This window comes from Helianthus annuus, chromosome 2, assembly GCF_002127325.2.
Source record: "Helianthus annuus cultivar XRQ/B chromosome 2, HanXRQr2.0-SUNRISE, whole genome shotgun sequence".
Taxonomy (NCBI): Eukaryota; Viridiplantae; Streptophyta; class Magnoliopsida; order Asterales; family Asteraceae; genus Helianthus; species Helianthus annuus.
Window position 1 is genome coordinate 140773983 of NC_035434.2, and position 13618 is coordinate 140787600.

Below are 13618 nucleotides of genomic sequence, written 5' to 3' on the forward strand. Positions count from 1 at the left end.
CATCCTGCTCAGTGATTTTAACGGCGAACTCTTTAGACTCAAAGGGCAATGGACCCTTAGCAAACGCACTCTTCTTTCCATCTTAAGCTAACAGCAAATTTCCGAGGTGTGAAGCCCGATACAGAGAGCTGATAGATTTCATGATTTCTCTGCATTTGGTCTTTGATGTAACCTCAGGAGAAATTGATACCTAAAACCAAACTTGAAATAACATTAGCACAGAGTATCTTATCAATGCATTATCACCTCACAAGCAATTAAGCATTATAAACGGAACATGGCACATAAAATAACAAAAATGTAATTTCCAAAACTGAAATAACATTACAAAAATGTAAGTATTACAGTAGCACTAAATTATACTCCAATTGTGAATGAAAGGAAATAAACAGATTTCTTAAGAATATAGAACTAATCAAACATCAGACGACTCAACAGAAACTATGAGATCTAAATTGTGAAAAACCATAAATCCACCAGGAAGGTGACATCCATATAAAAGAGGTACAATGTTCAAATATGGTGTATACACAACTTACCATTTAATCAGCCAACATCAAGACTGTTTTCAATTGAAAGTTCCTCCCACAATACACAAACAGGTCCTCAAGACTCGGTCCTAGCAAATCAATAATTAAAACATTATCCTCTCCATCTACACCGGACCATTTTATGGAAGGTATACCACCTACAAGTGAAAATAAAACATTACAAATCATATCATTCAGAGTGAAATAAAAGATAAACATATAAATCTGCATTGTACAACTTAGCTTCGTACAAAAGTTGTGGATGTTTAGTCTTATTATACTACTGCAATATCAGAAAACCAACATTAGCTCTAAACTCAGAATAAAACCAGTTCAAACCCTAATTCACATCTAAACCCTAAATCCCCAACCCTACCCAAACAATCTCACATCAATCACAAATAATCAAAACAATTTCTGAGCGTAAACAAATTACAATAAAAATACTAACAAAAGCAGCCAAATTAATCAAACTCATACCTGGTATGCTGCAGTTTTGAAAAGAAAGAAAGTTGCTGATGCTGGGATGATGATGTAATCCCTTCTTTGGCCATCCCTTAACACAGCAAACCCTAAATGGGCAAAAATAACTGATTTAAATGTTAAAAGCGATGGAAGAACATACATCTGTTGTTGTCTGCATTATCGGACCGTCAATACCTGCTTATGTGCTGAACTTAGGTAATGACCTGCTTTATCGTCGTCGGAGGTCATAGCCCGGAACGTTCTCTTTATATTTCTCTTCTCTTTTCGAGATCTGCAAATCCCTAAACGTTTTTAGCATAACCAGAGGAAATCGGTGATTGGGGTCGACTTGAAAGGGGATCCAGAGATGAGATTATTCTAGGTATAGAATCACGAGAGAGAGAGAGAGTGAGCAAATGGAGGGTTTGTGTTTTAGGGTTTGAAAGAATAGGAACAGATCTGGTGATTAAAGTGTGTTGGGATGAGTAAAGGGATTCAAAATTTGAATCCACATTTGGCCGCCCAAAATTTTGTTGGTTTATCACTTTCAACATTTGTGCTTTAGCTGGTTGTACAATATGCTTTAAAGACTTGTAAAGTGGCAAATGACCATTTTTGTCCTTCCTATATGCTTATTAAAGTAGTATATATATATATATATATATATATATATATATATATATATATATATATATATATATATCTATATATAGTGTGGGGTTCATTGGGGAACACCAAAAAAGTGGGGAACAGGGGAACACCCTTGGATTAACTTAATCAAGGGCTGAGATTACAGATTAAATTTTTTCAGCTTAAAAAACGCGGAGGGGCATTATTGTCATTTTGAAAAGTTTCAATTAGGTCATTCACATCTCCTCCACGTCCCTTTCCCCTCTACCTTCCCCACCGCCGCCGCCACCACTTCTCGCCGCCGTCCGTCCTTCACGTTTCCTGTTCAAATACACATGTTGTGTGTATTTAAAACCTGATCTGCACCACAGAAACCACGGTCTCTATAGCCATAACAATTACACAACGAAGGATTATGCTCTTTGTGAATGTCGCCTATGAATCGGTGAGGTTCAATCTACACTTTATCTTGCTCATTTTAGTTTTAATATTGATTTCAAATTACCTTATCTGGATTGTGTAGTTTATAACGAATTCATCATAATTCTGGTTGAATATCCATTGAGTTTTCTAGATAATAAGCATTCATAGTTGTTTAACGTGAATTACCAATTTGTTTTATGTCAAAACTTTTTTTAACATGTTAAATTATGTCAAAATGAGTTTTAGTGATGTGGATTCTAGATCCTACTTTGTCTTATCCTTCTGTAGTTTTAGGTCTTGATTTTGTGTTGTGTTGTGTAGTGTTTAGGTCTACTTGTTTGAGATGATTTGAGTTTTAGGTAATTTCTCATCATGTGCATACGCCTACCAAAGTAGCCAGCTTGATGAACTCGCTGCGGAAACCGCCCATGCGTTGAGTGCTAATCGTCCTAATTATGCTTCTAGAGACAGCGGTTCGGTGGCTGGATCGGAAAGTCGTCGTTACCGATTCATGTCATCAGCGGCTAGGCTTCGGTTGGTAAGAAATCTTAGCTTAAAAATTCCTCAATTCTTGCTAAGTTCATCTTTTGCTAAAAATTCAGATATTAATTCAACATTTAATTGATGATTTTGGAAGTAAAGTAGTTGTAGTTTTTTTTTTACTTTTGGTTTCTACGTATCTTTTGCCCTAGGAGTGGTGCAGTGGATCATCTTCAATTCGAATGGCTAGGGTTTAGGTCAACGTTCATGTACTCCTTTTACATTGTGTGTTCCAGATTCGGCAATCAGAGGTAAGATCCGCTTACTATGTATTATTTCTTTCGAGTAAATGATTAAAAAATTCATAGTTATGTTGTCGTGTGGATAGTTTTGTAGCGAATGTACCATCGCCGCCGGATTATGCGGCCGAATGTATTATGATTATCACCGGAGAACCGTTAATCGGTATAATCTTCGTTGGTTTCCTTTATTTCGGCTGAGATTTTTCGAATCTACTTTTATAATCTTCATATTTTTCAGATCTGATTGCGGAACACTAAAACTCTAGTTGTTTCCGATTTTCTCTTAGATCTATGGAATATTAATTTTTAGGATTACAGATCTTAGATCTCAGTTTAAGGTATCATTTATTTACGATTCTCATTTTAGTTTTATTTAAATTTAACCTGATTATATGAAGTTATGATTAATTATAGATTTTTTGTAGCTTCTTTTAGTAAAAACAAATTGTTTTAACATGTTAATTAAATTTGATTTTTATATACATGTGTAAAATATAACAATAAAACGATTTAACATTTTAAATAACATTTTCATTAAACAGTTTGAGAATAGGTTTTTATGATTGTTTTTTATGTTTTTGCTTTGGAAGAAATGTTGCAGTTGTGTTGGCTGAGTATGATGTATCTGTCCGAATTTGGTGTTGGAGGAGTATGATGTATCTGTGCGAATTTGGTGTTGGAGGAGAATGATGATTTGGTGTTAATATATGTGAGTAGTTTGGGGTTCATTGGGGAAAACCAAAAAAGCGGGGAACCGGGGAACCCCCTTAGAAACCCGTGGATTAACTTAATCAAGGGCTGAGATTAGATTAAATTTTTTAAAGCTTAAAAAAGGCGGAGGGGTAGTTTGGGCATTTTTTAAAAGTTTGAATTAGGTTTTCTGGAGTGCATCGCATAGCTGTCAACCATCGTCCCCGTCACCGGAGAACGCATGTGATATCTTTTGGTTGTCATCACCGGATTAGGTGGCCGAAATCTATTGTGTTTATCGCCGAAGAACACTTAATTCTTATAATCGTCCTTGATTTTCTTTATTTCGGCTTAGATTTCTCAAATTTTTGTAAGTTTAATGGTTTTCAAAAAGAAATATGTTAACACTGTTTCTTTACCAATGTTCAGATCATTTATAGTTTCATTTAGGATCTATCTAACATCTAGGTTGTACTAATTTGCATATTTTCAGATCTACTTTCTGAAGATTGTAGGTTTTCAAATCTGAAAACCTTCTAGTAGAACTTAGATCTCATTTTTAATGTATCACCTATTACGATTTTCTTTTAAGTTTTATGTAATTTAACATGATTATATGAAGTTATGACTATTGTTAGATGTATGTTCATATTTTGTAGGCTTTTTCAAAAAAAAAAAAAATATTTAACATGTTAACTGTTTTAATTTCAAACTGATTTTTATATATATTTGATAAACATAACATTAAAAGGATATAACATGTTAAATAACATTTTTATTAAACACTTTCTCAGGCTTTATGTTCATTTTGCAAAAGATGTTTACAATTTTTATTGTCTTTTATGAACCAATGTCCTGATTCGGAAATCTCACTTGTTACTATATAAGCTTCACAACACTAACTGACCTTTAATTGCAGTTTTTTCATAAACTTTTGTTGGCATGTTTTCAGTAGGTTAAGTATCAACTTCTCAGATCTGTACTTTGAATGTTAATTTACTTGATTGAATAAAAGTTATCTTGTTAAAATTGTTAATGAAAGAGAATGTCCTTTTTGATAATAGTGGTGTATACACATGCTATTTTTTCATTACTAAGCTGCTTGTTATTTTGTACATTTAGAAGTAGTGTTGTAATGGCTGATGCAAACCACTCAGAATTCAAGAGGATTCAAGAGCTTCTATAATTGAGCCAAATTCGACAGATTCTACGGAGTTGTGGCTCATACAATGGGCTAAAGATCAAGTAAGATGTATTCATGTTCGCTCAGAAAAATTATTTTACTTATTGTTATAGTGTTTCATGCATCTCTTATGTGTAAAAAATACAAAAAAGTTCAAAAATATATAATTTGTAATGTAAACGAGTTGGCTCGACGAGCAACGAGCTGGCTCGAGCTTTTGACGAGCTGTGATCCAACCCAACATTTTAGCTTGTTATGATAAACGAACCCAACTTGGCCCTGCTCGTTTATAGCTCTATTACCAGGCTTAACTATAGTTTCGAGTTGGCAAGTAGTTTTTTAGTACCACACAGGCACAAGGCACAAGGCTGATCCCACGATGTTGTGTGTCGTTTTCATATTTCCGGCTTATTACAAGAATCAATCATCCCCTGCCCGACTTGCGCTTGTAGCACAAGCTCCAGCATTGTTTCTTCCAGCCCAGGCTTTACTTAACCTGTCTGAGAACCAGACCGAACTCTTGACAGCTTGGGCTAGAATCCAACGCCGAACCGTCCCAAAGTCGTAACCCTATAGGGACCACTGTGGGTTTAACATGATAAAGTTTATTGTACAAAACTTATTTTAACATGTTTGGTCAAATAAAGTCGAATCAAGTTTAGTTGATCAATGCAAACTTTTCTTTAACATGTTAAATTAATTTATTTTAATATTTTGAGTCCGCATACACTACACACAAAACTTTATTTTAATATTTTGGACTCTACGCCGAAATTCAATATATAATTTGTTTAAATAAAGTTGAATCACACCTAGTTGATCAATTTAAACTCTCATTTAACATGTTAAAGTTCATCGTACAAAACTTATCTTAAAATGTATGGTCAAATAAATTCGAATCGAGTTTAGTTGATCAATGTAACGCCCATTTAACATGTTAGATTTATTTATTTAAATATTTTTAGCCAACATAAACTCTACACAAAACTTTATTTTAGTATTTTAAACTCTAATCCAAAGTTTAATTTATAATTTGGTCAAATAAAGTTAAATTGAACCTTGTAGATCAAGGCAAACTCTCATTTAACGTGTTAAAGTTTATTGTATAAAACTTATTTTAACATGTTTGGTCAAATAAAGTCGAATCAAGTTTAGTTGATCAATGCAAACTTTTCTTTAACATGTTAAATTAATTTATTTTAATATTTTGAGCCCGCATAAACTCCATACAAAACTTAATTTTAGTATTTTAAACTCTTATCCAGAATTTAATATATAATTTGGTCAAATAAATTTAAATCGAACCTAGTAGAACAAGTCAACCTTTCATCATGTTAAAGTTTGTTGTACCAAACTTATTTTAACATATTTGGTCAAATCAAGATTAGTTGATCAATGCAAACGGTTTTTTAACATGTTAAGTTAATTTATTTTAGTATTTTTAGCCCGCATAGACTACACATAAAACTTTATTTAAGTATTTTGAACTCTAGGCTAAAATTCAATATAAAATTTGGTTAAATAAAGTTGAATCGCACCAAGTTGATCAACGCAAACTCTCATTTAACATGTTAAAGTTTATCGTACAAAAACTATTTTAACATGTTTGGTCAAATAAATTCCAATCGAGTTTAGTTGATCAATGTAAACACTCATTTAACATGTTAAATTTATTTATTTTAATATTTTAAGCCCGCATAAACTCCACACAAAACTTTATTTTAGTATTTTATACTCTAATCCAAAATTTAATATATAATTTGGTCAAATAAAGTTAAATCGAACATAGTAGATCAAGGCAAACTTAACATGATAAAGTTTATTGCACAAAACTTATTTTAACATGTTTTGTTAAATAAAGTCGAATCAAGTTTAGTTGATCAATGCAAACTTTTCTTTAACATGTTAAATTAATTTATTTTAATATTTTGAGTCCGCATAAACTACACACAAAACTTTATTTTAATATTTTGGACTCTACACCGAAATTCAATATATAATTTGTTTAAATAAAGTTGAATTCGCACCTAGTTGATCAACTTAAACTGTCATTTAACATGTAAAAGTTTATCCTACAAAACTTATCTTAAAATGTTTGGTCAAATAAATTCGAATTGAGTTTAGTTGATCAATGTAAATGCTCCTTTAACATGTTGGAATTATTTATATTTTTAGCCAGCATAAACTCTACACAAAACTTTATTTTAGTATTTTAAACTCTAATCCAAAGTTTAACATATAATTTGGTCAAATAAAGTTAAATTGAACCTTGTAGATCAAGGCAAACTCTCATTTAACGTGTTAAAGTTTATTGTACAAAACTTATTTTAACATGTTTGGTCAAATAAAGTCGAATCAAGTTTAGTTGATCAATGAAAACTTTTCTTTAACATGTTAAATTAATTTATTTTAATATTTTGAGCCCGCATAAACTCCATACAAAACTTTATTTTAGTATTTTAAACTCTTATCTAGAATTTAATATATAATTTGGTCAAATAAATTTAAATCGAACCTAGTAGAACAAGTCAACCTTTCATAAAGTTTATTGTACCAAACTTATTTTAACATATTTGGTCAAATCAAGATTAGTCGATCAATGCAAACGTTTTTTTAACATGTTAAATTAATTTATTTTAGTATTTTTAGCCCGCATAGACTACACATAAAACTTTATTTAAGTATTTTGAACTCTAGGCTGAAATTCAATATAAAATTTTGTTAAATAAAGTTGAATCGCACCTAGTTGATCAACGCAAACTCTAATTTAACATGTTAAAGTTTATCGTACAAAAACTATTTTAACATGTTTGGTCAAATAAATTCCAATCGAGTTTAGTTGATCAATGTAAACACTCATTTAACATGTTAAAGTTTATCGTACAAGACTTATCTTAAAATGTTTGGTCAAATAAATTAGTATCGAGTTTAGTTGATCAATGTAAACGCTCATTTAAAATGTTAGAATTATTTATTTTTATATTTTTAGCAAACATAAACTCTACACAAAACTTTATTTTAGTATCTTTAAACTCTAATCCAAAGTTTAATTTATAATTTGGTCAAATAAAGTTAAATTAAACCTTGTAGATCAAGGCAAACTCTCATTTAACGTGTTAAAGTTTATTATACAAAACTTATTTTAACATGTTTGGTAAAATAAAGTCGAATCAAATTTAGTTGATCAATGCAAACTTTTCTTTAACATGTTAAATTAATTTATTTTAATATTTTGAGCCCGCATAAACTCCATACAAAACTTTATTTTAGTATTTTAAACTCTTATCCAGAATTTAATATATAATTTGGTCAAATAAATTTAAATCGAACCTAGTAGAACAAGTTAACCTTTAATCATGTTAAAGTTTATTGTACCAAACTTATTTTAACATATTTGGTCAAATCAAGATTAGTTGATCAATGCAAACGTGTTTTTAACATGTTAAATTAATTTATTTTAGTATTTTTAGCCCGCATAGACTACACATAAAACTTTATTTAAGTATTTTGAACTCTAGGCTGAAATTCAATATAAAATTTGGTTAAATAAAGTTGAATCGCACCAAGTTGATCAACGCAAACTCTCATTTAACATGTTAAAGTTTATCGTACAAAAACTATTTTAAAATGTTTGGTCAAATAAATTCCAATCGAGTTTAGTTGATCAATGTAAACACTCATTTAACATGTTAAATTTATTTATTTTAATATTTTAAGCCCGCATAAACTCCACACAAAACTTTATTTTAGTATTTTATAATCTAATCCAAAAGTTAATATATAATTTGGTCAAATAAAGTTAAATCGAATATAGTAGATCAAGGCTAACTTAACATGATAAAGTTTATTGCACAAAACTTATTTTAACATGTTTGGTCAAATAAAGTCGAATCAAGTTTAGTTGATCAATGCAAACTTTTCTTTAACATGTTAAATTAATTTATTTTAATATTTTAAGTCCGCATAAACTACACACAAAACTATATTTTAATATTTTGGACTCTACACCGAAATTCAATATATAATTTGTTTAAATAAAGTTGAATCGCACCTAGTTGATCAACTTAAACTGTCATTTAACATGTTAAATTTTATCGTACAAAACTTATCTTAAAATGTTTGGTCAAATAAATTCGAATCGAGTTTAGTTGATCAATGTAAACGCTCATTTAACTTGTTAGAATTATTTATATTTTTAGCCAGCATAAACTCTACACAAAACTTTATTTTAGTATTTTAAACTCTAATCCAAAGTTTAATTTATAATTTGGTCAAATAAAGTTAAATTGAACCTTGTAGATCGAGGCAAACTCTCATTTAACGTGTTATAGTTTATTGTACAAAATTTATTTTAACATGTTTGGTCAAATAAAGTCGAATCAAGTTTAGTTGATCAATGCAAACTTTTCTTTAACATGTTAAATTAATTTATGTTAATATTTTGAGCCCGCATAAACTCCATACAAAACTTTATTTTACTTTTTTAAACTCTTATTCAGAATTTAATATATAATTTGGTCAAATAAATTTAAATTGAACCTAGTAGAACAAGTTAACCTTTCATCATGTTAAAGTTTATTGTACAAAACTTATTTTAATATATTTGTTCAAATCAAGTTTAGTTGATCAATGCAAACGTTTTTTTAACATGTTAAATTAATTTATTTTAGTATTTTAAGCCCACATAGACTACACATAAAACTTTATTTAAGTATTTTGAACTCTATGCTGAAATTCAATATAAAATTTGGTTAAATAAAGTTGAATCGCACTTAGTTGATCAACGCAAACTCCCATTTAACATGTTAAAGTTTATCGCACAAAAATTATTTTAACAGGTTTGGTCAAATAAATTCCAATCGAGTTTAGTTGATCAATGTAAACACTCATTTAACATGTTAAATTTATTTATTTTAATCTTTTAAGTCCGCATTAACTCCACACAAATCTTTATTTTAGTATCTTGTATTCTAATCCAAAATTTAATATATAATTTGGTCAAATAAAGTTAAATCGAACCTAGTAGATCAAGGCAAACTCTCATTTAACATAGTAAAGTTTGTTGTACAAAACTTATTTTAACATGTTTGGTCAAACAGAGTCGAATCAAGTTTAGTTGATCAATGCAAACTTTTTTTTAACATGTTAAATTAATTTATGTTAATATTTTGAGCCCGCATAAACTCCATACAAAACTTTATTTTAGTATTTTAAACTCTTATCCAGAATTTAATATATAATTTGGTCAAATAAATTTAAATCGAACCTAGTAGAACAAGTTAACCTTTCATCATGTTAAAGTTTATTGTACAAAACTTATTTTAATATATTTGGTCAAATAAAGTCAAATCAAGTTTAGTTGATCAATGCAAACGTTTTTTTTAACATGTTAAATTAATTTATTTTAGTATTTTGAGCCCACAAAGACTACACATAAAACTTTATTTAAGTATTTTGAACTCTATGCTGAAATTCAATATAAAATTTAGTTAAATAAAGTTGAATCGCACTTAGTTGATCAATGCAAACTCCCATTTAACATGTTAAAGTTTATCGCACAAAAATTATTTTAACATGTTTGGTCAAGTAAATTCCAATCGAGTTTAGTTGATCAATGTAAACACTCATTTAACATGTTAAATTTATTTATTTTAATATTTTAAGTCCGCATTAACTCCACACAAATCTTTATTTTAGTATTTTGTATTCTAATCCAAAATTTAATATATAATTTGGTCAAATAAAGTTAAATCGAACCTAGTAGATCAAGGCAAACTCTCATTTAACATAATAAAGTTTGTTGTACAAAACTTATTTTAACATGTTTGGTCAAATAAAGTCGAATCAAGTTTAGTTGATCAATGCAAACTTTTCTTTAACATGATAAATTAATTTATTTTAATATTTTGTGTCCGCATAAACTACACACAAAACTTTATTTTAATATTTTGGACTATACGCCGAAATTCACTATATAATTTGTTTAAATAAAGTTGAATCGTACCTTGTTGATCAATTTAAACTCTCATTTAACATGTTAAAGTTTATCGTACAAAACTTATCTTAAAATGTTTGGTCAAATAAATTCAAATCGAGTTTAGTTGATCAATGTAAACGCTCATTTAACATGTTAGATTTATTTATTTTAATATTTTTAGCCAGCATAAACTCTACACAAAATTTTATTTTAGTATTTTAAACCCTAATCCAAAGTTTAATTTATAATTTGGTCAAATAAAGTTAAATTGAACCTTGTAGATCCAGGCAAACTCTCATTTAACGTGTTATAGTTTATTGTACAAAACCTATTTTAACATGTTTGGTCAAATAAAGTCGAATAAAGTTTAGTTAATCAATGCAAACTTTTCTTTAACATGTTAAATTAATTTATTTTAAATAAACCAATAAAATGTATTTAACATGTTACGAAAATATTTTAATATGTTAAAAAATATTTAACATGTTAAGAATTTATTTTTTTATTTATAAGCAAATGTTTAGTCTTTTTATATTATTTAACGTGTCATAAATGTTCACAATGGTATATTGTCGGGAAAGCTACTAACCTTCTACGAGGTGATGTATCTCCGATCTCACCCAGATCACTCGTGATCTAAGAAATCATGGTGACACAAGACGTACATTGCGATTAATAAAAAATAAAACAATAAATCTATAATTCGTTGTGCTCATATCAGATACAACACATAAAGTTGAAAAATCAAATTATATTTCATATTAATATTAATCTGAAACAATTATTATTTTTTATATAAACCGATAAAATATATTTAACATGTTAAGAATTTATTTTTTTATTTATAAAAAAATGTTTAGTCTTTTTATATTATTTAACGTGTCATAAATATTCACAATGGTATATTGTCGGGAAAGATCCTAACCTTCTACGAGGTGATGTATCTCTGATCTCACCTAGATCACTCGTGATCTAGGAAATCACGGTGACACAAGACGTACCTTGCGATTAATAATAATTAAAATAATCAATCAATATAATTCGTTGTGCTTGTATTAGAAACACCACATACAGTTGAAAAATCAAATTATATTTCATATTAATCTAAAATAATTATTTTTTTTCAAATAAACAAATAAAACGTATTTAACATGTTAAGAAAATATTTTATTATGTTAAACAATATTTAACATGTTAAGAATTTGTTTTTTTATTTAAATGAAGTGTAACTTGGAACGATTCCTTTCCCGACAACCCGTTTTTTAAAAAACACTTCCGCCATTTTGATATCATTTCTGTTGATATACGCTGCAAGGATCAAATTCGGGATCCATGAATCGCCAATTACGGAAGTGGGTTTCCGTTCAGTGTATAGATCTTCAACTTCTTTAAGCTTGTTAAGTTTTATTAATGACGAAATCATGCAGTGGTATTCTGCATCGTTTAGCCCCATTCATGCAGTAATTCTCTACAGTAAGTATATGAAATCATTCGGAATAGCCCCACTTGAGCCACCCCTTTAGGGGATACACATTCAAAAACATTCTTCAAAAGTAAAAAATGATGAGCAAAGAAACCTACGTAATAGTTAACACATGCAATGCACAGATTGGAAATGATTGTCAAATGCTCATCCCTACCCATAACACAACATAGAATCCTACATACATTTTTGTTCACTATGTCCCTTCACTGTCATAAATTCTATTAATTGAGCATGTATATTTTTGCTAGCACCTACTGATCCAAATTACCAACCAAAACCAAAAGTTCTCAATAGACCAAAATTTGGCGCACAACACATGGTGTTATGTTGGAGATTACGACAAATACTTGGGGCCAAAGATGAACAAAGTAGAATTAGCAAATAACCACATCTTAATAACTTAAATAACATCAAAATAAACAATTAATCCCAGACAAACTTTTATGAAAACTATCCAATTAACTTTTTAGTAAACAACCAGAACTAACTTTTATTCATAAGGACCAACTATTACATAAAGATAGCCCAACAAGTTGATAGTAGCATCAGAACCCCAAAAAGACCATATACTCCAAAATCAAAACACATGAAATGGAGACAAGCCTAGACAAATGAACCTCTTAAGTTTACAAGCTCGCATGATTCTATGGAAAATTATATGTCAGTGGAGCCTCCATAACGCTTAAAATCCTGCAAAGGCCTGTTGCACCAACCATAGAAGATTAATACTGGTTTTTTTTTAACTCTTTGGACCAATATCACCATGAAGTCAAGAACTGAATCACCAAAGGAAGGTTTGACTAGACTCATGTTCTAGCCTGCTTTATTCGCTTAAAAAACTTTGATTAAGCACCTGGATGACAACTACGTCTCCTTTGTAGGGTATGAATTTGATCAAATGATTTCAAGCATAGAGTTGGGAAAACTTGCTTACTTTAGGAACAAAAGCGACAGCAACCTCTTGACTGACCATGAAATGGGAGAACTTGGTTACTTCGGAAGCAAACCTGTGAGATAAATAACACCCCCAAGAAAAGAAATAAACTCACACCTCACGAAAAAGATACCCAAATGACATACTCTATAGCAATTCACAACCAATTTCAGAAATAATCGTCGTACAGAACACTAGTAAGCCCTGACCCACACCAAAACACACATTGAAACCCCCCCTGTTGCAGGTCGAGAACTCACTAAGACTCACTCACCCCAAGTAATGAAACCCAGGCGTTGCGTATATAATCAGCCACCATGAGAATACCATAATGGCAATAGGAACACAACAACCCAAGACTAGAGACCAGACTATGATTTGATATAATGATGCGATAAATAGTTTAAAATTTTATAGAACCCACACATTCGGAAAGACTCACACCAAAACAAAAAAAGGGAAAAGACTCAAACACAAGCAAAAAGACTAATCTTGATATTATCTAATTTATTTTACAT

The 13618-nt window shown here is 29.8% G+C and overlaps 1 long non-coding RNA gene across 1 annotated transcript; it reads right to left on the bottom strand.

Annotated features, from left to right (window-relative positions):
- Window positions 1-517: 517 nt before the first annotated feature.
- On the bottom strand, window positions 518-1296 carry LOC118487439. The gene is made up of 3 exons (XR_004881789.1): window positions 1191-1296; window positions 1011-1102; window positions 518-813 (listed from the first exon to the last, which is right to left on the bottom strand). It is a non-coding gene; the product is annotated as an uncharacterized LOC118487439 (long non-coding RNA).
- Between the last annotated feature and the right edge of the window lie 12322 nt (window positions 1297-13618).